Source organism: Galleria mellonella, unplaced genomic scaffold, assembly GCF_026898425.1.
Source record: "Galleria mellonella isolate WM207_F2 unplaced genomic scaffold, CSIRO_AGI_GalMel_v1 utg264, whole genome shotgun sequence".
NCBI classification, from domain to species: Eukaryota; Metazoa; Arthropoda; class Insecta; order Lepidoptera; family Pyralidae; genus Galleria; species Galleria mellonella.
In genome coordinates, this window is record NW_026442060.1 from 2,482,929 (window position 1) to 2,508,850 (window position 25,922).

A 25,922-nucleotide genomic window follows, 5' to 3' on the forward strand; every position below is an offset into this window, starting at 1 on the left:
CAAAAATTTTTTGCTTGGGCACCTTTGTCCCATTCGTGTTTCTATCGTAAAGCAGTTATATTTGCATGGCTGAGTTTTGGTTTAACAATGGAGGTGACAAACAAGCATACAGCCCATTTGATATAAACGCTTACTGTATGCTGTTGGACGCCTGTAACACTAAATGTGTCACGTGCATGTTAAACGCGAATTATTTTTTTTTTTGTGCAAAATATTATAATTAAAAGCCAAATAATAATAAAAATAAGTACCATATAATCACACTAATTACTTGGTGATTGAGCTAGAATATCCTGTGTTATATGATATTAGGCAAAGACCATATGGGGCCATAAGCCGACACACCTAGACCCGAATCAAAAAACGTTCGTTTACTAAATTGGCTCGACTAGGAATCGAATAAAAAAAAAAAAATAGCTGTTTAATTTAAATATGATTAATTAGATTCCAGAACAGTGGCCATATGTCATGGTATAACGATCTATGGTAGATCTCAATTCGAATATTCCGAGAGGTACACAAAAAGCTCGTCGAAACATATTTCAGAGAGGACGAAATGTAGAAAACATTATAATATCTTTTTATGGTATCGTAAAAGTACGAGGCATTCTCACCTAGCTCATTAGTATGGTTCTAGATCATAAGCGAAGCGAATTAATCCTGTGTATTATTGAATCATTTGACGGAGTCATCTAGGCCTTCTTGGTATGGAGAGCTAGGTAGGGGCATCGGGGTGAACCCCTTTGCCCCAATTTCAACTTCGGGAGCAACTGACTGGCTTGAAGCCTCTCCTATTAAAACCGTGGTCTTATTATTGGTGGTATTAGCGTAGAGCCTCTTCTTCTCTCTTTTGGATATATCTATTATTATTGAGATTGTTAACTTTTAAATTTGTAATTATAGATGGCGCTAGTTGCGCTATAACGCTTGTATCTGTATTTTTATTATTACAGTTTCCATATTTGTGACTGTTTAAATTTGATTGTTATCTCGTCTTGACTCGGTTTACATTTGAAGCTTTTGTTCTATATAATTATTTTTATATCTTTATTGCACGATACTCATTTAATGATACATATAAATTATAAATTTGAAAAGTAGATATATAATCTATTATAATAATGTTTAGAAAAGTTTAAAGTTACTTTATCTTTCCAATGTCACTTGATTATTACTACAACTATTGATTACAAGATTGTCAACATTGTGTTCTCATTTATTTAATTTTTTATATGTATTGATATTGCATATTTCAAATATAGAAATAATGATTTGTTAATTATTTAAAATCTTATTATTGTTTTTAGACTTCTGTATTGTGCTTCTGCTGCCATCTCATTGTTTCCTATGCCACAGTGTTAGGTTGACTATAAAGGATCTCTTTTAGACATAAATACATCTTTGCTTACACTATATCTAATTATTATTATTACAATATGTCTTGGTGCAATGAAGAATATTATAATCTACTGAGAATAGAATAAGTAATTTTGAAGTCACAATTTCAATCTAAAGACAGCTAGTTAGTATTTTTCGTATATAAAACCCTATTGTAGTTCTTATGCTATTTTATATTATCGATAGTTAGAATATGTTTATGTAAGAAATAAAGTAGAATAAATGTAGTCGAAATGCGAGAATTTGTGCAGAATTTGCGGAATAAGGCTGGCAGACTGCATTTGTAATACGATAGCACGAGCCAGAGTTGGATTGAATGGAATTGTCGATGTAACATAGAAACCATGCTACGTTGGTGTAAGGATGTGAAAAGAATGTTAGATAAAAGAATAACTAAACAAATATCTATTCATATAATAATAAAGTAGGAGGATATTAAAGTGACCCTATAAATAGGGTCACTTGATTTTGACGAATAAACTCCTCCCACTAATAAATTAGTGGGAGGAGTTTATTCGTCAAAATCAACGTAAATCCATGTTTGTAAATATAAAGATCTCTGACACTCGATTCTATTTGCACATCTCGTAAGAGATTTAACATAAAGTTAGATTAAAAATGTTTTTTTCTTCCAACAGAACTTTTCGTATTTATTAGCTTTTTACTCGAATCAAAAACATTCTCAAATGTGTCAATATAATCAATTTCACTAAATGTAATTGAAATAGTTCAATATTCAAACGCGATGTTTTGTTTTATTTAAACGGTATTATGGTCACCTCGTGACTTTATTTAGGTCACTAAAATGAATAGATTTAATCTTTATTTTTTTAAGAGTTTTTAACTTAGCTCAATTAGCCCTATTGTATCATGAACTATTTGTAATTTTTCCAAATTTTGATTTAAGTTGTCTATCTATGGAAAGAGAAGAATTAATAGTCATCTATAACTGTTTTAAAAATGGAATATAAACGAATTGGATCCCTCTGGATTTGAAGATAATCTAAGGAATAGATAACACCATGTGATTCATCAAAGTAATCTCCGCTTATGTCCTGCACAATAGTTTTAGGGGTTAGAACTTCTGCAGCAAATAGCGATTGTCCCTTGCCAAGTAGCGAGACAGAAGTTTAACCTAGTTTGCTTAACCAGCCGCAATATTTGGCTACTATCTACGTAGATGTATATGAGCGTCGTCGACTCGACGTCCGCTTTTGTAGCATTATTATCTTACATACGTTATAGAAATATGTATATAGTAACACTTGATCGCAATATTACATAAGGAATAGGTCTCAAACATCAAGAATAATTTGAAGATACAGCAACTAGTATAGGTAATTAAATAGATCTCTAGTAACAAGTGTTTTTAGACCACCTACAGTTTATAGATGAAGGTGAAGTTTGTAAAGATATTTGAATGTCTCAGATTTACGTTCTTGTGTAGCTGTGTATATTAAATAACATGTTTATATACATAAAAATATTAATATTAGGTCATCTATATAATTATTCTGAAAATTGTATTTAAAAGGAGAAAGCAATGAGAAGTATGAAATATTTGAATTTTGTATTTGAATTTACCTTATCATCTAATTAATGTCACATTGCTGGATATGAGTTTCTGCCCAAAAAAATTGGAATACAGTCTACAGTAGGCTAAATAGATCTTAATGAACAATTAATCGATTAAATGTTTAGTTTTGTTACTACTTTCATTTACAGTGCGACTCTGTGTTAATTTTAATAAAAAAGTATTAAGTTCTGTTGAAAATTTGAGCTAAATGGGTTTTATATTAAGCTTTTCTTCTCCTGTATTTTTTTTTTATACGACTTAGAATGGCAAACAAGCTAACGGCCTACCTGATGAAAAGTGCTAACCGTCGCCTATTGACATGAGTAGTACCATGGACATAACAGAGTATACTGTTTCGCCCACGATACCCCCCATGCGTTGCAATTCCTGAGGACTCAGGTGTTATTTCTTTGTACGCTGTAAATTCACGCCATATCCCTCCCTTCAAACCGAAACACAGCCATGCAAACACAACTGTTTCACGGTAGAAACACGAATGGGACAGAGGTACTCAAGCAATCGACTTTTGTGCAAAGTCTCCCTCTGGTAAAAGTAAATTGTAATCCTCTGTATTAGTGAATTGTGCTTTATCCCCTCTAACTATATTCCAGGGATGAACACAAGTGGTAATAATTTGTATTCTAAGTTTTAGTAGGGGCGTACATGCGTCTTCATCCTGTCTTCAGCTAGTTAATAATAATATACTTTATCTTGTTTATATTTGGATTAAACCTTGCAAGTAAGTAACTTTAGAACCCGTTTCAGGCATATACTAAAATAGACGGTAAGGCAATATTATGATATCTAACATTAGAACTATAATCAGCTTCACGAGATGCTCATACGATTCTTGCTGCAATAAAATTGATATACCGTGTTTAAATTCGTTAGCTTTTTCTCATTCCGTGCTTATTTTGTTGACAGATGGTGATTAGGGTTTAAACAGAGTTTTTTTTATTTATATTTTTGTTTCGTTTAACTCTCTCTAATTGTTTAGTGATCAAGTAAACTATTCACTACGTAAATTATTCTTCTTTCTCTTAATATTGTGTGATAAAAAAAAGTAAAATCGATTAATCTTGAAAAAAAGTAATCCATATTCTTCTCAATTGAAAGAGGTAACAAAAAAAAAACTTGTTTGTTTAATATTATTAATATGGATATTGGGTATGTAGCAATTTTGTAAACCGCGTACCTCTCGTCTCTTGATCGCCGGCGGGAGCTTATTTTTGCCGTTTTGCATTAAAATTTCATAGAGCCTGTATTTAATTTGTATTTATCTGTGTATCATCGTAAAACTTAATGGCTGGACTTGGTGATCCCGGTAATACATTCCGAAAAGTTGAAATGGGGATGTTCCACGTAAATACGGAATGAGAATTGCGAATGATATCTGTGTTTATAAAGATAATGCCTGTTGAAAGGAAAAGTTGGCAAATTATTCGCTACCATTACGGTAATGTCGCCGTTTCTATTTTGTAAGTTTGTTGTTGGAAAATGAAGATATATTTGCGTATACTACAATTATGATATTCGTTTTCGTAGGTTTTTTTAAGATTTTGAATAGTAAGGAAATGGCGCGGCATTTGATGGGCAATAGTTCTTAATTACCTATATAAAAGTGATGATTATGTCTAAAATTTCTCTAATTGGAGAGGTCCATGGTTAGCCATGAGATCTTAATAGGTTGGTATTGTCACTTCGTCCACATAGGATCCATTATCTAATAGAAATTTTGGAGTACCCTTAGTTGAATTATACAGTCAAATAATCGAGTATTAAAAACAGATCAAAGTTGAGCCAGTCAAATGTTACTATTGCTGATCAAATTGTGTCACATACATTATTAAAAATTTAAATAAAGCGCGTTTTATTTCAGTGTTGCAAGTAATTGAATTAATAATTACCCTAAAATGAATCTTTCTAGTATCTAAAATATAGTCTCACCACCCTGCATTACAGCAAATATATTTTATCTTTCTTTTGTTTTTGTGATAAATAAGAAAATAGAGTGTTAAAATACTTATTTTCCCGTTATTATTTATATAAATAATGAAATACTGTTTCTGATTTCCTCAATATAGTTTATGAGCGGGTATATGCAAGAAGTATTTACACCATAACACTTCCTCCCACGAAGATTCCGGTGACAATCCCATTCCAATTTTTTTTTTATTGGGAAAGCTTTCTCTTGTATCCGCCATGTGTGACACATGGCGGATTGTTGTTTTTGCGGTTTAGCGTTTCTACAACATTTGCCATGACTTACTTCTTATTCCCAGTATTTCATTACTTTAGCAGTTCCTCACAACTCTAGTAATTTATATTCTGGATCCCTTATCCTTTTATACATTGAGTTTACGCTACATATTGCAAGGGAATAAAAAATAGGAATCAAGTTATGTTTTAATAGCAAGACAATTTTATTAAGATGATAATTTAATAACACATAGGTACACTAAATTAATAATTGTGTTCTACAAAAAAAGTGTGACAAAATCAGTTCTTTTGATTTTAAAAGCCAAAATCAATCAATTTTAATAAAACTTCTATAAAATCAATCTGTAAGTATATAAAAAAAAATCCAAATCGATTTACAATTGATATAGGTATGAGATAACAAACATAAAAAAGCACAATCGAATTGAGAACCTCCTTTTTTTAAGTCGGTTGAAACACAATATACCGGGAAGTATTTAAACCGTAACATCTGTAATTTAAGTATTGAACATCAATTAGTACAAAATAAACAATGTAAATTCAAAACAAGATACTTAAATGAAATGTTTTGTTCCACTCAGAAACAAAGTTTTGCTATTGACTGCACGCGCTGGTTAATATCCGGTGCAGAGTTGACTGCGAACGTTCACGCTTTGTATAATCGAACTTAGGTAAAGCAATACAGTGTATACTGTACACAAATGTAGTTAATTATATATATTCCATATGTTACATTTACACCCTAAGTGTATTTATTAATTTTAGTATTAGATTTCGACTAATAGATGTCGCTTTATTATTTTTACATTTCGTTTTGTTTCCTTGCTCTTTCCTCATATCTACTTGGGGTTGGAGTAATATGCTTTTTTCTTACATTCATCTCTATTTGCAGTCATTTCACTTGTTCATTGGCCATGTCATTTTCCACACAGTCCATCCATCTCTTTCTGGGTCTTCCTTTTTAATCACATTCTCCACTTCCCAGCGCATTACATGCCAAAAGAAGTAGAGAAGTAGTCGTTTGTCATGGAAACGACTAATTCTCAACTTCTCCATTACTGCTGCTACTTTTAAACTCCCTCTTATATACTTATTTTATATACTTCATTTATATGCCTAAAATGTAAACATTATTCTTTGCAAGCTAGCTAGTATGCAACATACTCTGTAAGAAAACAAAGCATACCGCCGCAAAGGTTGACTAGTAGAGAATGAAACTTAATACTATATCATTAAGTCCGCCTTTTGTATAACATTTTATTGGCCAATGAAGTTAAATAAATAGATAAAGAAATTAATTATAATTTATTTTCTTGTTGCATGGTGACATTTATTACAATGTTTTGGGCCAGTATACGCAATTAGACGTGTTTGCCTCCAACTTGCTGGAGTTTTGCTGGATGATCACAGTGTTTGTGTTCAGAGACTTAAGATATAGATGTTATTGTTAATCTTATTATTGTTGTGGGATTTAAATTTTATTAATATTATCCCTTTTAATTATACATATATGTATTGATGCTTTCTTGGGTGATCATATTGGGAGACGGTAAAGCTCATCCAATTGATGAAATAAATAAACAAATAAATAAATTACTCTTATCTGACCTCTATCTCTATGTTTTTTTTTAATACTCTCCCGTAGGAGTGCAGCATGGACCCGGATATTAAGTTCCAGGTTTTTTATCTGATTTTATGTCCTTTTAATTTTTCCCTCACTCTTTACTGCCATTTTTCCTTTCATTCCTCACATTCATTCCATTTTCCATTTATTATGTCTATTTTGTTGGTTATTTTAAGAATCCGTTAGTTTATTCCCAGCTTGAATTGGTTCCAGTTATCGAAGAACCACAGTCTCTCGGCATAGTGTTATATTTGTTTTACTGTACTGTCCACATCCTCGCATATGAATCAATTTATGTTTCTAAAATCTCAGATAAATATGTCCTTATACTGTCATTCTGTTCTTTATTTATTTTGCGTGTTATCTTTATTTCCAAATTCTTAATTATATATCTCTATGTATATCTATCTCTATGTTAATGATCCTTCGAGCCGGATAAAAAAGTAGAGTTTGTGTAAGAAATAATAATTATTGTTTGACACATATTTACGATAGAGGACAACATTCCAAATGTCGTGATAGAATTCTAGAAATATAAAAGTTTCTATAAAGTTATAAAGGTGGTCGCTTCATTTCTGATATTACTTCTATTTCTAATTGCAAAGTTTTCTAATGATGTTTGGATGAATAGATGTTTGTAATTCATACAAAAACTACTGAACGGATTTGAATGAAGTTTAGTAGACGGATCGATTATATTTTAATTATCAAAGAAAATAATTAAATATGCGTAGCTAATATTATAAATAAAAAAGTTATTTGTTTTTTTTTTATGCAACTTAGAATGACAAATAAGTTAACGACCTACCTGATTGAATGTGGTAATCGTCGCCTATATCATAATTGCTAGTACCGTTGACATGACAGAATATACTGTTTCGTTCATGATACCACCCATGTGTTGCCATTTCTGAGGACTCAGGTGTTATTCTTCTATACCCTGTAAATTGACTGCCATATCCCATCCTTTAATCCGAAACACAGCCATGCAAACAAAACTGTTTCATGTTAGAAACACGAATGGGACAGAGGTGCTCAAGCAAGTTATTTGTTTGTTACATCTTGATACTTTAACGGCTTATACCTACAATTTGGGATGGAGAAGGTCATATATCAATTAATATATACCGGCCACGTGAACGAAGTCACGGGCAAAGATTAGTATAGTATAGATAATATAGTTGCATTTATAACATAACGATTGTTCTAGACTAACAAAAAATAATGTCTGCACATGCGTTCACGTTGGACCGTAATTTTGTACATTCCGGCGGTAAATTAATTAACTCGGCGTATTTCTTGAAGGTGATAAATGAGATGTTGTAGCGAGGGCTATGAAAAAAATGGCTACAGTGGTACGGGGAATGGGCGAATAAAATTATTACAACAACCAGGAGAGCTGGCTTTAGGTGGATAATAATCGTACAACAGATGTGGGTACATACATCATCGACGTGCGTAAAAATATTTTTTTATTTACTTACTCTTTATTCAACCACTTCAAAAATAATACAAAGTTATTATGTATATATTAAACTTTAATATTATTATATTTCTTTATTAACCAATGAAACAGTTTTCGTCACACAATGGCAAGTCAATATACATTATAATTTTGAAAGTAATAAAATAAATAATAACAATAATAATACAATTTGAATTATAAAATAAAAATAACATTACAAATTAATTATAGTTAACATTATAAAATAGTTAGAAAAGATTGATGAATGTGGAAGAAGCGAAAGAGGTTTGTTTGAATCGAAGCATTTGGCGTTCCATTGTTTCTGCCTACCCTAATGGGAGACAGGCGTGACAGATATGTATGTATATGTTATAAAATAGTTACTACATGTCGAATATAATGGTAATTATATACCAATAATGATGACTTCGAGTTATAAAATTAATGTAATTAATGTCATAATTTAATATTAGCATGTAAGTATTCGGTCACGTTGCAAAAAATACGCTTAGAAAGTGTAAATAGCGGAAATGACGCTGTTTACACTTGGCTACGGCGTTATCTATCAGTCAATTGTAGGCAGGAATAACAGAAAATGTAATTGACTGCACAACGTAACAAACAATATTAAATTAAAACAATAATTCAACAATACATATACACATATTACTTAATATATAGTATATATAGTATATATATATATATATATATATATACTCTATCATATCGGTCTATGTGCTTGTCCCTCATAAAATAAAAATATTGTGAGTAATTCTCCATGATGAGCTAACTGACTTGTATTTATCCTTACCTATTACCTGGTACCCCGCCAACGTATACTGATAGATAGATAGATAGATACTCTTTATTGTTTCCTCCAAAATATTACAATAGTAAACTTATTATAAATATAATTAATTGCAAGAAATGATCATAATGAGAAATCAATGGGCGACTGATAGCGCAAACAAGCAAATAAAGCCATTAATTGCTTGTTTTACGATTTCATTTTTGGTCATAAAAAAATGGATATCACGGACTATATAGTAACGCTTATGATGCCCCTCTTGCGTTATCCCTGGTGACTATAATATTATGCCTTTGTAAACTAATTTCACTGCCATATCTCACTATTCAAACTGAAACATAGCAGAAACTCTAACTGAAGAGAGGTGTCTAAGTATTCTTTTGTACACAGTATCCCTGATAAATTGTTTGCCAAAATCGTAAAATACATGACGTGTGTCAAGTCACTGTGTTTATGGGTGTACACACACACACACACGCACATACACACTCAAAGACAGTGTGTGTGTATGTGTTACATACTTTTTACAATAAATTATTGTTTTACAGAATTTAATACAATTAAATTACATTATTGTTGAACGAACTAATAATGGTATAAAAATAATATTATTTTTTTTTTTTTGGTAATTTTATATCAATATAACAATGAATATTGTTCTCTTTTGTAGTTTAGGTACTCTGAAAGTATGATTAAGCTAACAAAATCGCTGTCTGTAGACGCTAAAAGAGTGGTAAATTGAAAATTTATCCAGAAATTGCTTTCAAATTGACTCAGAGTGTAAAATATTTTAAAAATATTCTGTGCCAGACTTATCGCTACACAGCGTAGAGACATATCTCCTTATTCATAAACCATTTTAAGTTACAAAAACATTTTTTTATGTAACTTAGAACGGCAAACAAGCTAACGGCCCACCTAATGGAAAGTAACCGTCGCCTATAAACATGAACAGTACCGTGGACATGACAGATTATACTGTTGCTCATGATACCCCCCATGCGTTGCCATTTCTGAGGACTAAGGTGTTATTCCTCTGTACCCTTTAATTTCACTGCCATATCCCACTCTTCAAACTGAAACACAGCCATACAAACACAACTGTTTTACAGTATAAACACGGATGGGATAAAGCTCCCCAAGAAAACGACTTTTGTACAAAGTCTCCCTCTGGTATATGTATATATATATATATATATATATAGTTATATATAGTTTTTTTTATGAGTATGGTAACTCCGCCTGTGCTAATGGGATACGCTGGCGGAGCACCATTGAAGGGTAATAGATGAGAATGAAAACAAGCCAGTTAGCCCATCATGATGAATTCAGCAGGAATTAACCATGATAGTTTCCAGGGAGAACCGCGAGGAGGTCGACCTGGTTGGGTATATTGCTAACAATAGGATTCTCAGTCTCCATTACTAACAATCCCTCTCCCCTCCCAGTTATATATTACACAGGGTAGATTCTGTGTAGCTATGGTACTGGATATATTATGCGAGGTCGAACCCACAATTGTTAAAATGAGGCAGCAGGTTACACTACTAAGGCTTTTTTTATACCACTATATATATAGGCTATTTCATTTTATCAATATATGATATTTGGTTATATAACTTATTGATATTATATATTCTAAGCGGATATGGTTGATTTTATCAGTACGATGATAAACTTTATGTTAAAGGTGTGTGTTTTTTTTTCTAACCAATCAGGGTGGCTATCATTACTACACAGCCCGCTTGATAGTTAGGGTTAGCACACGCTGTGAATTTTTGTTACGCGATTTTTTATACGATTTAAATTTTTTCCTGTACCTACAAATTTCATGATAGAATTTATACTTATTTTATTTATTTATTTAAAATTTAATGTACAGTAAAATTCTATGTTCGTTTAGCGGACTTAACACCGGGCGGTGTTCTCTACCAATCAACCATTGGGAAAATCTAACCTAAGTAGGTGGTGCATTATTGAATTGAAGAAATATAAAGTAATACTTGATATATTCATGTATTATAAACATATAATTGGTCTAATATAAACATACACATAATATATTAAATAAATAAATATATACATATAATAAATACATAAAATATTACTATATAAATAATGAACTGCAATAGAAGAGCAAACAGCAATTTATGACTCAAATAGAGAAATTAGCAAGATTAAAAGGCAAGTGCTTTTTTGAATAGGTGCGCTATTATTAGATACACAATGAAAGCGAAATCGTCAGAATCCTTTTAATGTAGTGTTCAATCAGTGAAATGGATTTATCAAACATGTGCCAAGCAAACATAAAAAATTTTAGCATACCATACAAACAGACGGCATCAAGTCAGTATCTAATTTTTTTTATATATTTCCGATACATATTTCTTTCTCTGAAAAAAATCTTTTTTACTTGTAGGATACTGCAGGATATATATATATATATATATATATATATATATATATATATATATATATATATATATATAGTATAAAATAATATGTTATACTTATTCAATAAAAAAAGATAGGTGGGTGGACAAAGATCATAAAAAATGAAAAGGAAAATATTTACAGAGTATAAGTATTAACACTAAGCTGCTCTTTTACATTTATTTATTTTATTTGCACTCTTAATTGCACTAAAAACAAAAATTGTACATTTTAACAATTAGAAAATTTAAGATTTATTGATACCTGTAAGGAATAATAATGTTACAAAGCCATATGATATAAAAATCTTTACTCACAATATTAGTAATTTCATAGTATACATCAAAATATTCAATACACATGTAAGTGAATATACATGGAAAATAATTCGTGCATAAAAATCGCACGGAAAATATTCACAGTCTGTATTGACCTTAATTTTAATTATAATAGCCTAAAATATAATAAATAAATTAGTTAAATAAAAAAAAAAATTGTGTTCTGAGGAATTTTTTAGAATGATGCCCACACTCACCTTATACCATCACTTACACCAAATCACATATACACCGCTACTACTCTCGCCATCGACAGGAAATTCATCCTTACACGCTAGAATTTAAACAGTCGCGTCCAGTGCCGTTTTAGAGGAGTTTTCTCCTGCAAACGTGAATGTTGAATGAAGAGAGCCGATCCCTGTCGAGATTTACCTGCTTGATAAATCTCTTTAATAAAGTATTTGTCATAATTAAGTGTTTAGTCTAGAAATAGTGTATTATCTAGATATTATTTCGTCGAGACAAAACACAATGACGCATCAAAGAAATCGTCGAAAAAATTGTTACGCAAAAATAACATAATAATTATAATATCAGCTAAACATTTGACACCGGAGGGTCAATTTCCGTCGTCATATTATGGCGTTATCAGTGTTTTAGAAGAAAACATTCGTATCTGTATAAACATTTACGATTAGACATTTGGCAATTTACTAATTGCAAATTGTTGTGTATTATTTTAATTTAAAATCTTCACGTGACTCTAAAGTTATGGAATTTCTAGTAGCAATAGTGGTGGCCAATCTTTAAATGTTGGCAGTTCCACACATACTAATGGTAGTGGAATTAAACAAACTAATTCTTATTAAATAATATTTTTTTTTTTATGATATATAGTATGGTACACGTGTTAACAACTTTACTGATGGAAAGTATGCAGCAATACAGTCATGCAAACACATCTGTTTCATTTTAGAAACAGAAGTGGGATAGAGGTATCCAAGCATACGACTTTTATATAAAGTTTCCCCTGCTAAACATTTCCATCACAACACATGTTCGTGATCTGTCTTTGCTTCCATTGCAAAGTCATACCAATTATTCATATGCGTCGCTACGTTGTATATGTTTTAGTCAGAGTTGCCATATGCAATTTCGTATTTTTTCTCAAATTTTAAATATTCACGTACTTGTGTTGGTTTTTTAATAACACCTTGACTAATCACGATGTGATGTTAACGTAGTTTATAAAATACGGCATATATTATGTACTATTTTATCCTCAGGAATGGCAACGCATGAGGGGTATCATGGGCGAAACAGTATATGGTACTGCTCATGTCTATAGGCGACGGTTACCACTTTCCATCAGGTGGGCCGTCAGCTTGTTCTAAGTTGTATAAAAAGACTATATTTTAATTTATATACTATTTTTATTTATTTATACTTTATTGTACTGATAATACACAAAAATATGATAGACGTAAATAAATGTACAAAGGCGAGAGAATCTTAGTACAACATTATGACAATTTTCATACATAAAGAACTAGACTTTTGTTTACAAATAACTAATTATGTATATGCTTTACAAATACCAAAACTATTAAAAATTTACCCCCAAATTTCTCCATATCCGATTTAAAACTGCGAAAAAAATTCTGGATGTAGCAAAACTGCAAATTGTCCAAAAATTCACAAACACAGAAATTGTTACCTAAAATTGTGAAAAAAAGTATCGAATCTGGCAACACAGCTTGCAGTAAATTCGTTCCCATATATATCTGTGCGTCAAACTTCTTCCAGCATCCGGGTATGCGACTGGACTTTATCTAATCGTTATTCTATTCATTGTTTACATTAGTCACAACTTAATTTGTGACGATAAAGCGAAAAGAAGTGATTGTTCCTATACTAAGGTCATGTCTATGTTACAGTCAAAACTCTTAACCGGTCAAAAGTACTACTGACTAGCAAAATCAGTTAAAAGTACGTTTGACTGAACAGGTTGGTCAAAAGTGGTTTTGACTGATAATAATTGGTTATTAGTACTTTTAACTGCAAATTTGCGGTTAAAACTACTTTTGACTGACGCTCTTCATCAAAAGTAGTTTTAACTACAATAAAGTATCAGTCAAAAGCACTATTAACTCGTTACATAAAAAAAAAAGATATTTGTTAAATGTGAAATCGTTTACTACAAAAAATTTGGCATTACAATCAATACAACGAAAACATACTAACCTTAACCTGACCTAATTTAAGTTTGGGGGAAAGGAATTGTTAGTAATGGAGACTGAGAATCCCATTGCTAGCAATATACCCAACCAGGTCGACCTCTTCGCGGTTCTCCCTGGAAACTATCATGGTTAATTCCTGATGAATTCATCATGATGGGCTAACTGGCCTGTTTTCATTCTCATCTATCAACCTTCACTGGTGCTCCGCCAGCGTATCCCGTTAGCACAGGTAGGATTACCATACCATTTTCACCCATAAAAAAACCTAATTTAAGTAAATTAGGTTAGGTTAGGACTTCTTAAGAGTTTTGATTGATACAACCGGTCAAAACCACTTTTGACGGAATCACTTAGTCAAAAGTACTTTTAACCAGCTCCATTGGACTGTATTATTGACTAAAGCATATGGTCAAAAGTACTTTTGACTGATTTTACTAGCCAATAGTACTTTTGACTGGTTAAGAGTTTTGACTGCAACATTTATATTATTTTTAACCGACTTCAAAAAGAAGGAGCTTCTCAGTTCGGTTGTATTTTTTTCATGTTTGTTACCTCATTACTCGCTCTATTATAATAATTATATCACCTTGATTTATTTCACCAATAAAAAAAAATTCATGCAAAGAAGGGTTAAACCTAAACAACTGGTTTTCTCACAATTGAAGTTATTGTTTTTTAGGGATACAATCTTTATTTATAGGCTATTAATTTGAACAGTTTATTTTAGAATAATTTAATATACATAATATATCATATGTATTCTAATTTCATTTATAAACGAAATATTTAAATCTAATAATGTAAAAAAAAAATAATATTTTATGTTTTCAATGAACTTCAAAAATTATGAAGTTTTCAAATCGGTGGTTTTTTTTTAATATTCGTTACCTCATAACTTGGTCAATTGTAAACCGATTTGGAAAATACATACTGAAAAGATATACTTACAGATTGGTAGAAATCTTATCAAAATCGATTCAGTACTTTAGTTTGTAAATTAAAATAACTTGTTTTGTGCCACAATTGAAGTAAGTTTTTTTTTCGAAAACAGTCTTAATTATTTTTATCTACAGTAAAAAACCAATCTTTATTGAACGTAGCAATTTTTATTGAAAATATTGTCAAATAAATAAATAAATTAAAGTAGATAAATAAGAGGCCTATATATTGATCTCTGCAGTGCTGTCACATCAGTACTTATTTAATACCAGAGGGAGACTTTGTACAAATGTCGTTTGCTTGGGCACCTGTGTCCCATTCGTGTTTCAACCGTGAAGTAGTTGTGTTTGCATGGCTGTGTTTTGGTTTGAAGGGTGGGATATGGCGTGAATTTACAGGGTACAGAGGAATAACACCTGAGTCCTTTGTGTGTGACTTTCCATCAGGTGGGCCGTCAGCTTGCTTGTCATTCTAAGTTGTATAAAAAACTGCCAACTACGAGATAAATCGTAGATTGCGTTCTTTCCTAGGACGCCAACTATGAGTTATCTCGTCCTGTGTTTACTTGCCATTTTTGTGCAGCTGCTATTTTTTAAATATATCAGTGCTAATACCGATAGACAGCTTTTAGGAAAAGAACAAAAAATCAATGCTGGCTTGTATAAAATGAAAATTTATAAAATAACGAACCAAGAATTATAAAAATTAATTTAAATTCAAGAAATAAAATAATATTTTAGTATTTTTTTTTATGCTTTTTGATTTGGTAACTACGTACTAGAGTTAGATGAATTAGAGTTTTTAATAATATAATGTGATTAAATCAAATCATACTAGGCCAGATTTCTAAAAATTGCCATGGCAGTCGACTTGGTAAAATATTTGATTCCGATTGGATATTTTTGAAATCACTCCAATTAAAAAAAATATCAGGACAGAATTAGCGGACTTCACTTAAACAATGCAAAACAGTTTTTAGCTCCAACATTGTCATCAGTGTAAATATATCCTTAGAACTTGTTTTTGTTGATAAAAGTTATATTTTATAAGAAATAAAAATATATTTACTACCTTTTTATCTATTTCACAATAATTTGTTATGTATATAATACAGTATATATATACAAATGGTTCAAGTTCAACCTTAACTGTGATCGGCATACCACAGTGCTAAATAATATGGAAGGTTGCGAAATTTCTGGCAGTAATAGTGTTGGTCAAGCTTCGAGTGCTGGCAGTCACACACTGGTAGCGGAATTGGACAAAATAATCAAATAATCTATATAGACACATCAAAAAAGTCTTAGTAACACATACAAATTTCAATTTTACAATCTTTTTTTCTTTACAACACAGGGGGCAAACGAGCATGCGGCTCACCTGATGGCAAGTGATTACCGCCGCCCATGATCACCCACAACACCAGCGGCATTGCAGGTGTGCTGCCGGCCTTTTAAAAAGGAATATACTCTTTTCTTTAAGGTTATGTTGTCTTCTTCTTCGCATTAAATCCTTAGTATTTTCTCATTTATATTATTTTTTAATGCTTTTTTGATATTAAACAACAATTGTTTTATTTTTTATTTATTTATTAATAATCTTAATTAACAATAATTACGAGTAAGTACTGTATATACGTAGTACAAAGTAAGGTACCTAATCAACTAAACTTAAACTAAAATAGTTGTACAAAAATTGCATAAATTAACACAAAGTGTGGCCGAAACATTATCAATAATTTTACTCACACGTTTTTATTTCTTTGGATTTTGTATTTGGCGTGCTATGTTAGTGTAGATAATCTATATTTGGGGAGACTTGGCCAAAATAATTATGATCAGATAGACTGTATTTTTTTAATGGAGGACTTAAATCTTCAGATGTGGCGTGTATGCATGAGATGAGTTTTGAATGTGCAGTAAGCAAGAGATATATGTAAGGATCTCTATCCTTATGTACATGTTCTGTCTTTGGCACGTATTTCTCTTTACAGACAGACAGATAGAATGATAAACAAGTTGACGACTTCGCTGATAAAAAGTGGTAACCGTCGCCCACAGACATGAATCATGATTATCATAGAATATAATAGTTCACCACAGGGAGGCTTTGTACAAAAGTCGTTTGCTTGGGTACCTCTGTCCCATTCATGTTTCTACCGTGAAGCAGTTGTATTTGCATGGCTGTGTTTCGGTTTTGAAGGGTGGGATATGGGAGTGAGTTTATAGGATACAGAGGAATAACACCTCAACTCTCAGGAATAGCAGCGCATGGGGGGTATCATGGGCGAAACAGTATAATCTGTTATGTCTATGATACTGCTCATGTCTATAGGCGACGGTTATCACTTTCCATCAGGTGGGTCAACAACATAACGAAACCTGGAGTAGATTTAAAAAAAATGACGATTTAAAAGTGCTTGTAAACAAGTCTATTTGAACAAAGTTAATTTTAATTTGAATTTGTTCCGTTCTATACGTATTTCGTAAACACGTGTGATCCAACTATGTACTTTAGCTGTATGACCTAGTTAAATAAATTGGATTAAGTAATCTGATATTTAAACAGAATTCACGGTTGTGTTGTAATAAACGTAGCTTATTAGGGTTCCGTAGAGAAGCGTACCAAGGAATAATAGTTGATATATATGTTAAACAACATATTTTCAATTTACAGTCTTTGGAGGGAATAAAAAAAAATAATAGAACTCCCAAGAGTAGTGACCATAGATAATTATTGAAGGTGCATGTATTTAGAACTGGCTCTTTGCGAAACTCTGATTCTATAAAAAAAAAAATATTGATTGTAAAATCTCTTTTTTTCTTTTTTTGCTTGCTTTCATAAATCCAGTTAACTTTTTCAACATAAATTCAATGTAGCTATTTTAAATCGTAATTTACTAAGTTTGGGATGCATATGTACTTTAATTAATTTCTGTGACTAAAATAAAAAGACATACTAATTAAGATGAACATTATCCTTGTAAATACATTGTTTACTAGCGACCCGCCCTGGCTTTGCATGGGTGCACATTACATCACATCACATCAGAAACCTCTAAAATTATCAGTGTTTCTCTACAATATTATGCATGTATTATACATATAAACCTTCCTCTTGAATTACTCTATCTATTAAAAAAAAAACCGCTTTAAAATCCATTGCGTAGTTTTAAAGATTTTACATATTACATACATAGGGACAGACAGACAGCGACAGCGACTTTGTTTTATACTATGTACTGATTAATACATTAGATTTAAATAGCCACTAGATGTCGCGTTATTGTTATTTATTTAAACTTTAATGCATTGTAAAATTCAATGTACATTTATCTAACTACTCTACTTTTATTACACTATAAACTTATTATTACTTTTTATTTTAATGTTTTTTTTTTTTGTAGATTTTCTTACGTACGGAACTTCCAGCGCGCAATCGATTCTGCCCTCCACTTAACTGGGTTTTTTATCATTAGATAAGCGTGTTTCCACGGTTAATTAAGATATTATTAATACATTTGTAAGATAACAGTTTGACCATGTGGACAATCATAATAATCGTCTAGACTTTGGAATATTTGGAAAGTTTTTGTGATATAAATTACATAAAAAATTTTATGATATTTTTTTTTTAATACTTAGAATGACATACAGGCTGACTGATTAACCGTCGGAAAGTAAAAAAATACTAGAGGGAGACTTTGTACAAAAGTCGCTTGCTTGGGTACCTCTGTCCCATTCGTGTTTCTGCCGTGAAGCAGTTGTGTTTGCATGGCTGTGTTACGGTTTGAAAGGTGGGATATGGCGTGAATTTACAGGGTACAGAGGAATAACACGTGAGTCCTCAGGAATGGCAACGCATGGGGGGTATCATGGGCGAAATAGTATACTCTGTTATGTCCATGGTATTGCTCATGTCTATAGACGACGGTTGCCACTTTCCATCAGGTGGGCCGTCAGCTTGTTTGCCATTCTAAGTTGTATAAAAAAAACTGAAATCTATAAATGATGCTTAGAATACACTGTGGCGCTTAATGTGTCGATGTTCTTAGGGGGGTAATTAATGAAAACTTCCCACTGTGTATCTAGTAATTTCATTGCCATGTCTCACTTTCATATCAAATTATGGACATAAAAGTACAGCATGTCGGCGGCAGACACATCATAAAGTTACTGTGTTTTCATGGCTATGTCTCCCTTTTATAATAAATATTCTAAATATATTAATAGTTGTAGCACTTCAGCTGCCTGCTAACGATATGCTTTCTAACTGCATTGGGTTGACTGGAAGAGATCTCTGTCAGAGATTAGTCCACTCTTGCTCACAACATTTATTAATGTATTATATTACATGTAATTTACTAGTGAAATAAAGAATATATGTATTTATTTATTTAACTCTTTATTGCACCATAAATAAAAATATACAATGACAAGTGAATAATTCAAGTGAAATACAGTAACATAAATACAGATTGAAATATACACATAAAGGTACAAAAGGCGGTCTTATCGCTAGGGCAATCTCTTACATACATACATAAATACATAAAATATAATAAATTTAATGTAAATTTTTAATGTATTAGGTGTATATTTTTATTTAATAAATCTTAGATAAAAACGAATTTATTAACAATTGGAACAGGCCAGTGACAAATTTTCAAATAAAAAAAATTACGTCAATGTAGTGGTGTATGAGTATAATTAATTAATTAGCAATATATATATATAATATCAGAATATTTAGTTTTTTGTTATCTGAACGTAGTTTCGTTATCTAGTTATACCACCGTCGACATTAAATTATACGTCCTAATAATTTTAAATTATATGAACACTAAGCATATCAATAGTAAACTTAAAAAAAAAAATTATAATTGCCTATCTCGTGACGTGTTTCCTTCATTCTATAACAATGTGAAAAAGTATTTATTGAGTCGGCATAGGACGATCAACCGTAGATTTTTTTATACAACTTAGAATGGCAAACAAGCTGACGGCCCACCTGATGGAAAGTGGTAACCGTCGCCTATACACATGGGCAGTACCATGGACATAACAGAGTATACTGTTTCGCCCATGATACCCTCTATGCGTTGCCATTCCTGAGGACTCAGGTGTTATTCCTTTGTACCCAGTAAATTCACGCCATATCCCATCCTTCAAACCGAAACACAGCCATGTAAATACAACTACTTCACGGTTAAAACACGAATGGGACAGAGGTACCCAAGCAATCGACTTTTGTTGGTTGATCGTATTCGTAGACCATATTGTTTCTGTGTTCACTCAATATATATATATATATATATATATACACATTACTCGCCTCGCACTGAATTATTTCGAGGGTATAATTTGCAGTCATATTTTTTATTAATTTTCCAAACTTTTTCTTATATCAATTTCATGTCAGAACTCCGAATTTTGAGGGGGTGAATTACGCTCTATTGCATTTGATTTATGGTTGAAAGTTCAAGCGCAAAGTGAGTGCCGATGCGATATCTATTGCAGTTTATTTCAATGAGCATGACTTTGTCCTGCAATAAATTACACTCATAGTCAAACATTCTCAAAGCATTGTTGGATTTCATAAAAGCACCAGAGCAACAAAGCGAGACTTCTTGGAAGTTCAAATTTTCGAAAGAAAGTCGAGAAATATTTTTTTAATGGAAAACCTCAGCTTCCAGGAACAGTTTTTTATGCTATTATTACCATTATAAACATTCAATAAGACCTCATTTTTGAAGATATATTTGTCGTCATATATGGAGATATCGAACAATTGTTACTATTTGTTGAAATACAATGTGGACATGATATATCTTTTATCTATCTTTATATATAAAATTTTATATTTACCATGCCATCTCACTTATTAGGTATCTATTTATATTCTTATTTCGTATTTTTCAATTTGTGTATTGTATTTCTTTTTTATGATATCCTGGTTATGAAAAGGAGTGAGGACACATTATATTCTTCACTCTGCTTAAATTCTTCATCACTACAACATATTTCTCGTCCACTACTGTCAACCTCATATTTCTCCGTCAAGTTCGATTCTGTGCTATTTGCATTCATCGACTGGTCTGCAGTGCTTTTGAAGTTTTTTTTTTTTTTGATGGGTGAAAATGGTAACCCCGCCTGCGCTAACGGGATACGCTGGCGGAGCACCAGTGAAGGTCCATCGATGAGAATGAAAACAGGCCAGTTAGTCCATCATGATTAATTCATCAGGAATTAATCATGATAGTTTCCAGGGAGAACCGCGAGGAGGTCGACCTGGTTGGGTATATTGCTAGCAATGGGATTCTCAGTCTCCATTACTAACAATCCTTTCCCCCCCGTGCTTTTGATGTTGTCACTTCTTATACGTGGGTATGCCATACTGCTCTGCGTAGAATTTAGACTTTGTTGACACTAATATTATGAAGAGGAAAAATTGTTTCTTTGTTTCTAATGGATAAACTCGAAAACTATTCAACCAATTTAAAAAAAAAATTCTCATCTATAAGAACTACATTGTCAATGAGTGACATAGACAATTTATTATTAAAAAAAAAAATGTCTATTAAAATAAATAATAAAAAGTGGAGTTTATTATACAATTTTAAGTCTCTATTACCAATTTGACAGCTGCAGCTGCTTAGCATGTACTAAGTTAATATATTAAAGTTTTATGTAATTTTTTTGAGCGATGTTTCTTTGGAGAAAATATTTACTGGTTATTTGATTAGAATTCTTTCGTTCAATTTCGCTACCTTTAGTATATATGTGATTGGTAAAACTCAAAGATTGACCGCCACCATTACTACCAGAAATTCTACAACTTTCACCATCACTACCACCAATCTTCGTTTGCCATTGCGTCCACGCTTGTTCTTTTACAATTGTTTCACTATTAAACGAGGCATCTTCCGACAATTACACCCTTAAAAAACTAATTTTAATATAAAATAAATCGATGTCCATTCATGCTTAAGTCCGAAACTACCAATTTTTGAACTTTTGATTGGGAATGAATTTTATCTGCGTGCTATCCCATAGTGGTAAGGTATGTACAAATGTCCATTTGACAATGAAGAGGGCAAATTAATTCCGAGAATAACTCACTTATAGGGACACAAATTGCCTTTGCATTTTCAAATTCACCTGTAACCGCTTTTTGTATACTTTATATGCCTTACTCTGCTTAATGAGACTTAGAGAAAAAGAGATCAAATTTGTTTATTTTAAAAAATGGTGACCTACTTTTGTTGTTTTCATCTCAGAAACCCGTCCGACTGTCCGTGTAGCCCCACTAGAGTCACCTCTTTCTTTCCTGTGGGTGACGTAAGAAGTGACTAAAGGAAATTGATGGTAGAAGGATAGGCAGCAGCGTCCTTTTAAAACATCACCAAAGCCTAATTAAAGTTGCCTACCCACCTACCAAGCGTGGCAATTACTGGAAAACTCCATTGTATAGGGGAGGCCTATGTTCAGCAGTGGACAGATAATGGCTGATATGATGATGATAATGGTGAAGATGATGATGATGAATCCTTTCAGCTATTTCAGTAATTAAATATCTTTATTATTGCAATTTTTAATATCAAGTATTATCGATATACTCGTAAATATATAATAAAAATACTGGTATCATTATTATGTACTTGAAATATGCAATTGACGTCATATCACAATATCAATGTTATGGTTTATAAACTATAGTATCATTGTCAACGTCAAAAAGGTCAATCGTCATTAATTAATACGTCATCAATGACCTTTTGTTTGGTGCAGTGGAAATAGACATGTTTTTGTGTAATCACATTACCCCATATTGAGTTTGATATTATTATTTTTACTCGACTGTTATTAAAATATTTGTAATCATTGTAAGTGCGTGCAACGAAAAGTTATTATCCATTATATTTTATATCAAGTGTCTTGTAATCCCGGTATATAATAGGCCACTCCTTCCTTTCCTGTGGATATCGTAAGAGGCTACTAAAAAAAACTGTATGGTCGATGAATAGGCAGCGGCGTCCATCTTAAAACATCACCAAAGGCCAAATTGGTAGTTGGCAACTATTGGCATCACCCTCTCTTTCCTTATGGGGGAGGTCTATGTTCAGCAGTGGACAATTAACGGCCGATATGATGATGATGATAGTGGTGATACAGCGGATATACGTAAGAAAACAAAAATCTATTAAAAACATTGGTAATATTAATTAATTATCAATTTTATTACTATTAAAGTAGCCATTATTTGCAAAATGTACATGTTAAAGGTACACATGTTTGGAGTTACATGTTTTACAAAAAGTTACATGTTATGAATTACATGTTTTGCAAAATCTGAATGTTACAGATTACACAATGACAGCGTAAAGCAAATACAAACTACTTTACTACGGATCACAGATAAAAATGACTTATCTCTAAGTCATGTTATATCACATGCGTCATGACCCTTACAATGGGTCAATCAATATAGTAATAATATTTATATTGTCACTGTATTTAATTGAATAAAGTAAAAATGTGCAATGAATTTATAAAAAGAAAAAAATATTTGATTTATAATAATTTGTAAAATGATTTTTTATTGAAGTTTTTTTTATGCTACTTAGAGTGGTAAACAAGCTGATGGCCCACCTGATGGAAAGTGGTAACTGTCGCCTATAGACATGAGCAGTACCATGTATATATGTATACTGCTTCACCCATGATACTCCCCATGCGTTGCCATTCCTGAGAGCTCAGGTATTTTTCCTCTGTACCCTGTAAATTCACTGCCATATCCCACCCTTTAAACCGAAACACAGCCATGGATGGATGCTTCACAGTAGAAACATGAATGGGACAGAGGTACCCAAACAAACGAGGTGGTCAAGCAAACATATATATATATATATATATATATATATATATATATATATATATATATATATATATATATATATATATATATATATATATATATATATATATATATATATATAGCTGACAGTGTAGCTTTATACAGATGAAATAGGTTGAGTAGTTTTTGAGTTTATCTATTACAAACAAACAAACAAATATACAAAATGTCAGATATTTTCTCTTTCTAATTTAAGTATAGATAAAAGAAGAGAAATTAAGTTTATTAAGTACTAGTAATTTATATAATCACATTATTTAATTTATTTATTTTATTACAAGTTGTACTAACATTAGGCTAAGATTCATCATCATTATCATATCAAGCCTTTAACTGACCATTGCTGAACATAAGCTTCACCCTTAGGGGGTTTTACCAGTAGTTGCCACGATTGGCAGGCAGATTGGCAACCGCAGTGAGACTTTGGAGATGTTTTAAGGGAGATGCTGCTGTCTATTCCAGTGGGTGTCGTAAGAGACGACTCTTTATTCGTCTCTTACGACACCCATGGGTAAGGAAGGGGTGGCCTATTTTATTTGATTAAAATTGGGTCATTGTAGCCTATAATAAAGATATTATTATTATAAGTAAAGGGAACTTTAAACGTAAAACAGTTTATATACTAATTAATGCGGGAAAAGCCACGGGAAACAGCTAGTATTGCGTAATCTCTAAAATTTCATCAATAGGTCAAAACTCGACCAGTGAATAATAATAGAAACAGTATTTCCACATATAAAATGTATTTATCAGTTTTAATAGACTTCAGAATGGAATAGAATAGAGTAGAATAAAATGGAATATTAAAATTTTTGTAAACGTTAATAACGTTGACTTTACTCACGTTTTAAATTCAGGGATACCAGTTTCGTACTAAGTAGAAGGTCTTATTAATTCGCGCGGTTTACGGCTGTTTCGCGAGTAGCACTACAGTATGACTTACGATAGTTATTATTTAACATAAATTTTTATTTAAGGAAACTTAATTTTAAAGCAAATTTCAGTTAATATTTACGCTTCTGCCACCTAATTCGGAAAGTAAAGAGGATGAAAGAGAGAGGGAGAAAAAAGGAGTAAACTTTAAATAATTTAAGACTTCGTTCCACAACAAATAATTCGACTTTCATTTGACTTCAATTTCAAGTATTTACCACAAAAAAAAAATAGCAGACATTCACGTGACATAATAAACACGAATAAAAAAAAAATTGAAAACTTATTTTCGTTAAGTCTGCAAATTATTATAAAAATTACAAATTTTATACTTCAATAATTCTGATAACTTTTACACTCACGATAACTGAGATAAATGTGACAATAAAATTATGTTAACATAATTATTACTGCGATTCCGTATAATTTATTGCCGCTCCGTCTGTTGTACAGTCAGCAGCAAAAGTTAATTAATAATTTCAAACCTGACGTTGCGTCTTGCCATCACTATCTCTGTCCCCAAACCGTTTGTAACGACATCTTAAAGAACTCTGCGAGTTATGATGGACATCATATGTAAACTGATGCGAATCTTTTAAATACGATCTGAATATATATATATATATATATATATATATATATATATATATATATATATATATATATATATATATATATATATATATATATATATATATATATATATATATATATATATATATTTATACAACTTAGAATGGCAAACAAGCTGACGGCCCACCTGATGGAAAGTGGTAACCGTCGCTAATAGATATGAGCAGTACTATGGACATAACAGAGTATATTGTTTCGCCCATAATACCCCCATGCGTTGCCATTCCTGAGGACTCAGGTGTTATTCCTCTGTACCTAGTAAATTCACACCATATCCCACCCTTCAAACCGAAATACAATCGACTTTTATACAAAGTCTCCTCCTAATGTTCCCGATAGGATCGAGCTTGGGCCAGTATAACAACCATGACTCTGAACAAATAGACCTTGTTCTATGTAAACGGTATTTCATAGATTTCTTGTGAAGAATGTAAAAGAAATTTGTACTTTTAGCTAATT

At 31.7% G+C, this 25,922-nt stretch overlaps 1 long non-coding RNA gene across 1 annotated transcript; it reads left to right on the top strand.

Moving 5' to 3' along the window:
* Nucleotides 1-16,099: 16,099 nt before the first annotated feature.
* LOC128200735 (uncharacterized) lies at nucleotides 16,100-16,512 on the top strand. The gene is made up of 2 exons (XR_008252853.1): nucleotides 16,100-16,229; nucleotides 16,338-16,512. It is a non-coding gene; the product is annotated as an uncharacterized LOC128200735 (long non-coding RNA).
* The last annotated feature ends 9,410 nt before the right edge of the window (nucleotides 16,513-25,922 follow it).